Here is a 7,143-nt window from a genome sequence, read left to right as displayed (position 1 = left end):
AATTGGGCACCTGGACCAGACTTGAACCAAGAGCAAGCCTGGGTTGTCAGCCCAGGTTGTCGTCGGGAGCACGGGCTCCCCTCCTTGTTGCTCAGGTCTCCCCTTCCTTCTTTCATGTGTGCTCGTACAGTCAGTGGAGGCGACACCCGCCCGCACTGTGGTTGCAGCTTGCTGTGCTGTCTGTTGGCCCACGGTTATGTACCTTCGCTCGGCAGCCAGCATTGGCGTGAAGAGAGGGGCGGCTGTTTGGGGTCGTGTCTGTGTCGGTTGGGAACCGTGGCTCCATCAGGGAGTACCCTTGGAAGGGGCTGCGTGGAGTGGCCCTGCCCCCTCCATGTGTGTGGGGTGGTGCCGAAAAGGCAGACAACTCTTAGTGGTGGATCAGTTGGCTCATGCATCGATGAAGAACCCAGCTATCTGCAAGAATTAATATGAATTGCAGGACACACTGATCATTGACACTTCAAAACACTTTGCAGCCCTGGGTTCCTCCCAGGGCTATGCCTGTCTGAGCATCGCTTGACTAATGCCTGTTTCCTGTGGCACATTCCGTGTGTCCAGGCAGCTCATGGCAAATGGGGAGCAATCTGTGGTGTGTGGCATTGTCTGCTTGGCATGGTGAGTCAGATGGCGGAGTGTTCTTTTCCGTTCATGACCTCAGGTCAGACGTGGTGACCCGCTGAATTTAAGCATATTAGTCTGTGGAGGAAAAGAAACTAACGAGGATTCCCTCAGTAACTACGAATGAAGAGGGAAGAGCTCAGTGCCGAATCCCTGTCCCACAGTGGGGCACGGGAAGTGTGATGTATGAAAGCCCCCATCCCTCGTGCCACTCTCAGAGGGCCCAAGTCCTCATTGCTGGAGCCATGCAGGGGGTTGGCTGGGCCTGCTGGCCCCCGGAGCCGCTGTCGACGGGGAAAGATTGCGCTCAGTGTGCCCCAGCTGCGTGGTGCTGCTGGGCTGGACGCGGCTATGAGAGGGCACCTGGGGTCTGCAGCGACATTGGCTACCCACCCGACCCATCTTGAAACACGGACCAAAGAGTCTAGCATGTGCACAAGGTGGTGGCTCGTGCGAAAGCCCATGGTGCAATGAAGGTGAGGGCCGGTGCGTGCCAGCTGAGGTGGGATGCCGGGGTGCTTGTGCATTGGGCCCCAGACTCACCACCGACCTGTCTTGCTGCACCACTGGAGAGGTGGAGCATGAGCATCCGTGCTAGGACCCGAAAGATGGTGAACTATGCCTGGGCAGGGCAAAGCCAGAGGAAACTCTGGTGGAGGTCCGTAGTGGTCCTGACATGCAAATCAGTCATCCGACCCGGGTCTAGGGGCGAAAGACTAATTGAACCATCTAGTAGCTGGTTCCCTCCGAAGTCTCCCTCAGGATAGCTGGTGCTCGGGGGCAAGGCAGTTTTACCTGGTCAAGTGAATGATTAGAGGTCTTGGGGCCGAAACGATCTCAACCTATTCTTTGAATGGGTGAGACACCCGGCTCGCTGGTGTGGAGCCGGGCCGTGGAATGCAAGCGCTCAGTGGGCCACTTTTGGTAAGCAGAACTGGCACTGCAGGATGAACTGAACGCCGGGTTAAGGCACCCGATGCCGACACTCATCAGAGCCCAGAAAAGGTGTTGGCTGATCCATATAACAGGATGGAAGTTGGAATCCACTAAGGAGTGTGTAACAACTCACCTGCCTAACCTACTAGCCCTGAAAATGGATCACACTGGAGCGTCAGGCCCATACCTGGCTTTTGCCAGCGGTGCGGAGCCTTGGGGGCTACACCGTGACGAGTAGGAGGGCCGCTGTGGTGCACCTGAAAGCTTGGGACACAGGCCTGGGTGGAGCCGCTGGAAGTGCAGATCTCAGTGATAGTAGCAACTACTCAAACGAGAGCTTTGAAGGCCGAAGTGGAGCAGGGTTCCATGTGAACAGCGGTTGAAAATGGGCCAGTTGGTCCTGAGCAAAAGGTGTGTACAAGGCCCCAGGGTGTATTTGGTGCTGAGTCCATGGACCTCTGATGCTGAGAGGAGATAGTGCAGGCTGCACAAGAAGGGAAGCCCAGAAGAAATGTTGAAGTTTCTGGGATTGTTAATTGGTCCCACTGGGGACCATCACTACCACAGCTCCCCTATGGACTAGTTAGAGAAGAAAATGGGAGGCAGTGATGATGGGCAGGAAAAGACAAAGTAAAAGTGGCCCTGATGCGGAGGAAACAATGTGTTTTAACAATGCAAACACAAAGACCTGACACCCAGCCTTTGGGAAGAAAGCTTCTGTACCTCAAACTGCTCTTCAAGGGGCAGTGAGATATGGAGTGTGCGATGGAAATAAAAGGACAAAAGTACAACAACACTGCACAATGCACAGGGCTGCAAGATGGCCACATGGTTCCAGTGTCAGGAGCACAATGTGTTATCTCATAGGCCCCAGTGGCAAAGACAAAAGCCAAAGCCAAGGCGACAAAGAGCTCCTTTCTCTCAGGGCCTTCCAGCCCTGTCAGTACCCCTAGATATCTCCCCACAGGTTGTCCTGAAACACAAAGCCATGGGCTGAACCAGACTCCCTCTGAGTCACCACAGCACCGCCCTTGGACTGGATTTCCTTCTCCTCATCACCACGCCGGACCTCCAAAACAGCAGATTATAGCGGCTTTCCTTTCTCATGCTCTTTCTCCCTCCCCAACATGTGCGATTGTTGGGAATTGGCATAATTGTTCGATCTAAGCTTGCTTTAAACAACCAGGGGTAGGCCTTAGAAATCTCAGGGCCTGCTGTAGCTGAGCAAACCAAGCTGCCAGAGTTAACTGTGAGAAGCTCCCACTGCAATGACTCCCACATCACCCAATTAAGGAACTCAGATAATATTGTTATCAGCAGCTGGCCTCAAGGACTAGGGCTACGTGACCGTGACCGTTAAGCACAAAGGGGGTTGTTTTCCTAACTTCTAATCAAAAGGGGGGGTTCTTTTTTTGCAGGTGGTGTTATTTTCTTAACGGTTTGTCTGAGTGCTTTTGACCAATAATCTTGTGTGAAACACTGTCCACCCCTGTAAAGTTCACTATGGGCTATTCGGGCAATAAAATGGTGAAGCATGATCTGACTCTGCTGGTGTCTGTCGTGCTTTCGTCCGTGCTTCGCAACATGCGATCATCTCTGAAAGCAGATTTCCAGCTCTCAGGAGCTCCAAAATGAGTGCCCTGAGCCCGTGCTTCACCAGGCCTAGGAAGCTCAGGTCTCAACCTCCACACAGGGTAGAATTCTCACCCTGTCTTGGCATACGTCCTCTGAACCCTCTCCATTACTCCCCATTCCTTCAGAAAAGGAGCCCCACAACTGGGAAGCCCTCTTCCAGTTAGGGCCACACCAGTGTGGAGTCATAGAAAATGATAAGTCCCTTGCATAGGTGGACACACTCCTCCTAGAGCATCCCAATGTGGACATGACCATATCTGTATTTAGCACTGCTGGCATCCCTGATTGTGCCCAGGTTCTTTTCATCCTGGTTGCTCTTTCTACGGTCTGATCCAAGCTTGCTATGATATATAGGGTAGTTCTGACCCTGATGCAGAACATCACAAGATGGGAAGGACAGGCTCACTTCTCCTTGGAAAACAGAATGAGATGCATTCACCAAATCCCAGAGTTTCACAAGGTCCTCTGCAAGGAAAACTTCCCCCTGATGGATGATTCTCAGGTCAGGAACCACGTAGAGAAACTGGGCATCCTGAAGTGCGTGGGCCCTGATGGAATTCCCCTGCGAGTGCTGAGTGTGGTGGAGGAGCTCTTTCCCCAGCTCAGCTGTAGTTCAAGGTTCCCTCCTGTTATATCATCTCTCTGTTAACGTGCAAAAATGTGCAAAAGACTGGGTCCAGTCTTGTTCAACTTACTCATCAATGACCTCCTTTTCTCTTGGCTCTATATCAAGCTCTGCCTTTGTCCCAGCAGCTGTGGTGCCTTCTGAGGGGCTGGGGATGTGGCAGCTATGCCACAAGCTCTACCACAGCCTGTGGCAAGGTAACCATGAGCATGGTGGCCATGAGCTCTGCCTGCCCTACTCCTGCCGTACTCCATCAGATGGTTGCAACAGAGGGGGCCCACAGCCAGCCCTTGGCTGGGCTCTGCCACCCACCTCTCCAGTGCCATCACTGCTGCCTTGGGGTGCTCTGTGATGCACTGGGTGACCTCACAAGGCCTGCTGGCCAGCACATCTCCTGCAGGGCATCCAGGCCACAGAGCGGCAGGGACCTCACCACTGCCATTCCAGCCTGGTCCCCTCCCCTCAGCCCTGGCCTTTTCTCTGCTGTTAGAAGTGGCCTTGGGAGGTGCTTCCTGGCTTCCCCTCGCCTCCTGCCAGTTGCTGCCCCCACTCAGGCTGCAGGCATAGACCTGGCCCTGCAAAAATAGCACCACTTATGCTGCCTTTGCTGCCTTGCCCTGTCCTCTCCCTCAACTCCTAGTCTCTGCCAGGCCCCTTGTTCCACACCCCAATGCATCCCCTTCATGTCATCACCCTCTCCTTTGCCCAGCGGATTGGCAGAGCCAGGGCAGGATGCAGTACAGTTAGGCCCTGTAGTGCTCATGCAGAATGCTTGTGGCAAAGTGAGAGCTGAGGTTGGGCTCTGTGGTGTGGAGGAGGTGCCATGGGTAAGAGGTGAGGTTAAGCAGCAGCTTTGCAAGGGGGGTTCTCCCCCTTGCTATGGCAAAGGAGGCTTCTGGCCACAAATATGTGAGGGATGGGTCAGCCACAACTTGCCTGGGAAACCTGTTCCAGTGATCACCACCCCAAAATGAAAGAATGTCTTCCTTATATCTAATTTAAAAGTACCTCCTTTTGGCTGTAAAATATTACTTGTCTCATTACTATACTCCCTGAGGCCCCCTTTAGGTATAGGAAGGCCACTGTAGGGTCTCTCCAAGCTGAATACCACCAGCTTTCTCAGTCTGTCTTTACTGAAAAGGTTCCCCAGACTTTCAGTCTTTCAGACTTTCAGTCATCTTTTTGGCCTTGTCCAGACTCGTTCTAATACTCCCACTTAGCCCTGTTGAATCTCAGGAGGCCCCTCTCTCAAGCCTGTCCAGGTCCCTATGGATGGCATCCCTTCTCTCCCACATGTCAACTACACCACCGAGCTTGGCGTCATCAGCAACCTCACTGAGACTGCACTCAGTCACACTGTTCATGTCACTAACAAATGTTGTTGCACCAATGCTATAAGCCCGTCATAGAAGGCCACCGGATTTGATATCCACCATCTGTCTTTAGTGAAGCCATGTTGTTTGTCACCAACAGCCACCAGTTGGCTGTCAGCACTCGTCCTGAAAGGCAGGGTAGTGTGAAATGGCAGAGGGGTACTTGCAATGAACCTGTGCAAGGAGTGTGAGAGAAATCTCACAGGAACACTGGGGGTTGTTTCTAGAGACCCAGCCAGAGAAATGTCAGGGCTCTTTAAGATGCCCACATCTGAGCTGGCCTCATGCACTGCTCATACACACGGTTTTTGGAGACACGAGTCCCTGCCTTGCACACACAGGCAGCGCACTGCAGCACTTGCAGTGTCCCTCTGGCTCCTGCAGCCACTGCCAGAGGCTGGGAGACACTTCAGCCCTGCAGTGCATTGCCCTGCTCTGCCCTCTTCTGAGATGTCCCAAGGCATGAAGAAAGGGCACAGGGAGCTCGCGGGTTCAAGGAAGCACATCTCAGAGCTGCATTCAGGTCTTGTAATTTGGACTAGATGGTCTCTGATGGTGCCTTCCCCCTGACCTATTCTGTGCTATTCAGGCAGTTGCTCCATAGCTGTTCCGTTAGAAAGAAGGGACCTGAAGACACTGTCTGCCCACTGCTTCTCATGACCCCCCTAGAGATAGGAGATGGCCTTTGTGTTTGCTCCTGTACCTCTCGCCATGAACATATGAATTGCCTACTGGCAGCAGCAGCAAAGGGTTTCTGTTCCCGTGTCTCCCCTGCACGTGGAGAAGGCCCTTCTCTTCTCCCAGGACATCCCATCTCCCAGGGAACCTCTCTCAGGTGAGCACATCTGTGCTGGCCTGGCTGGCCATTGCTGCAGCCTTTTGCCATGCTCCCCACAACCCAGCTGGTGGTACTGCTCTGCAGAACGAGGCTGCTGTGGTGCCCGGGGCAGGGGGAGCTCTCTGCAGGGCCATGCTGGACAGGGTGAGGGGCAGAGCCATCTGGTGGGGGCCCTGCCACTGACCGCCTCCCACAGTGGCTCTTCTGTGGCCCTGGGGGACTCAGAGATGCCCGGCCTGGCAGAGCGTAGAGCCTCTTTGGATTCTATTCCCTGGGCAAGTTTGGATCTGACAGCAGCTCTGAAAGAGGACGTGAGCTTTCAGTCATGGCCCTTTTAGGATGGAAATGCTGTTGTGGAGGCCAGCTGTGTCACCCAAGTACCCACTGCCTGTCCCTGCCTGCGGTCCCAGCATAGCCACACAGCAGCACTGGCACCAAGCTCCAGGAGCAGCCAGGCCTTACACCACCAGCAGGGCTCAGAAGGAGAGGGTGGCAGTGGCAAGAGAGCAGCTCTGCATGGACCAGGTGCTCCCTGGCCGTGCTGCTGGGCCTGACTCTTCCACCCCCCCCCCCCCCCACCTCTGCACACGGACACTGCCTGTGCAGAACAAGAAAATGTCTCAGAGGAAGGATATAAGACCAAAAGGCATTTTAACTTGTTTAAATACAAAAGCAAAATGAAGAATTTCTTTGTGGTCTAATATTCTAAGAACAAAACTGGGAAAAAACATTCAGCATAAGATCATAGAAAACACAAGAAGAACACAACAACACAAAAACAGAGGTCAGGCTTGGCTGCATACCAAGGAGTAGCAAGAGTAGCCTTTTGAGTCATTTGTGAAAAAATAGTCAGACAGTTCTGACCTACGAAATATACACAGTCTTAATTTTCCACACAGCATCCTTGAGCTCCTGGTTCCTCATGCTGTAGATGAGGGGGTTCAATGCTGGAGGCACCACCAAATACAGAAAAGCCAGAACAAGATCGAGGGAAGGAGAGGAGATGGAGGGGGGCTTCAGGTGGGCAAATAAGACTGTGCTGACATTCAGAGAGACCACAGCCAGGTGAGGGAGGCATGTGGAAAAGGCTTTGTGACGTCCCTGCTGGGAGGGGA

The 7,143-nt window shown here is 53.5% G+C and overlaps 1 non-coding gene across 1 annotated transcript; it reads left to right on the top strand.

Moving 5' to 3' along the window:
• Positions 1–365: 365 nt before the first annotated feature.
• On the top strand, positions 366–518 carry LOC119715495 (5.8S ribosomal RNA). Its single transcript, XR_011803914.1, has one exon. It is a non-coding gene; the product is annotated as a 5.8S ribosomal RNA (ribosomal RNA).
• Positions 519–7,143: the final 6,625 nt, after the last annotated feature.

This window comes from Anas platyrhynchos, chromosome 17 (genome assembly GCF_047663525.1).
Source record: "Anas platyrhynchos isolate ZD024472 breed Pekin duck chromosome 17, IASCAAS_PekinDuck_T2T, whole genome shotgun sequence".
Taxonomy (NCBI): Eukaryota; Metazoa; Chordata; class Aves; order Anseriformes; family Anatidae; genus Anas; species Anas platyrhynchos.
This window is presented reverse-complemented; position numbering and strand designations above follow the sequence as displayed.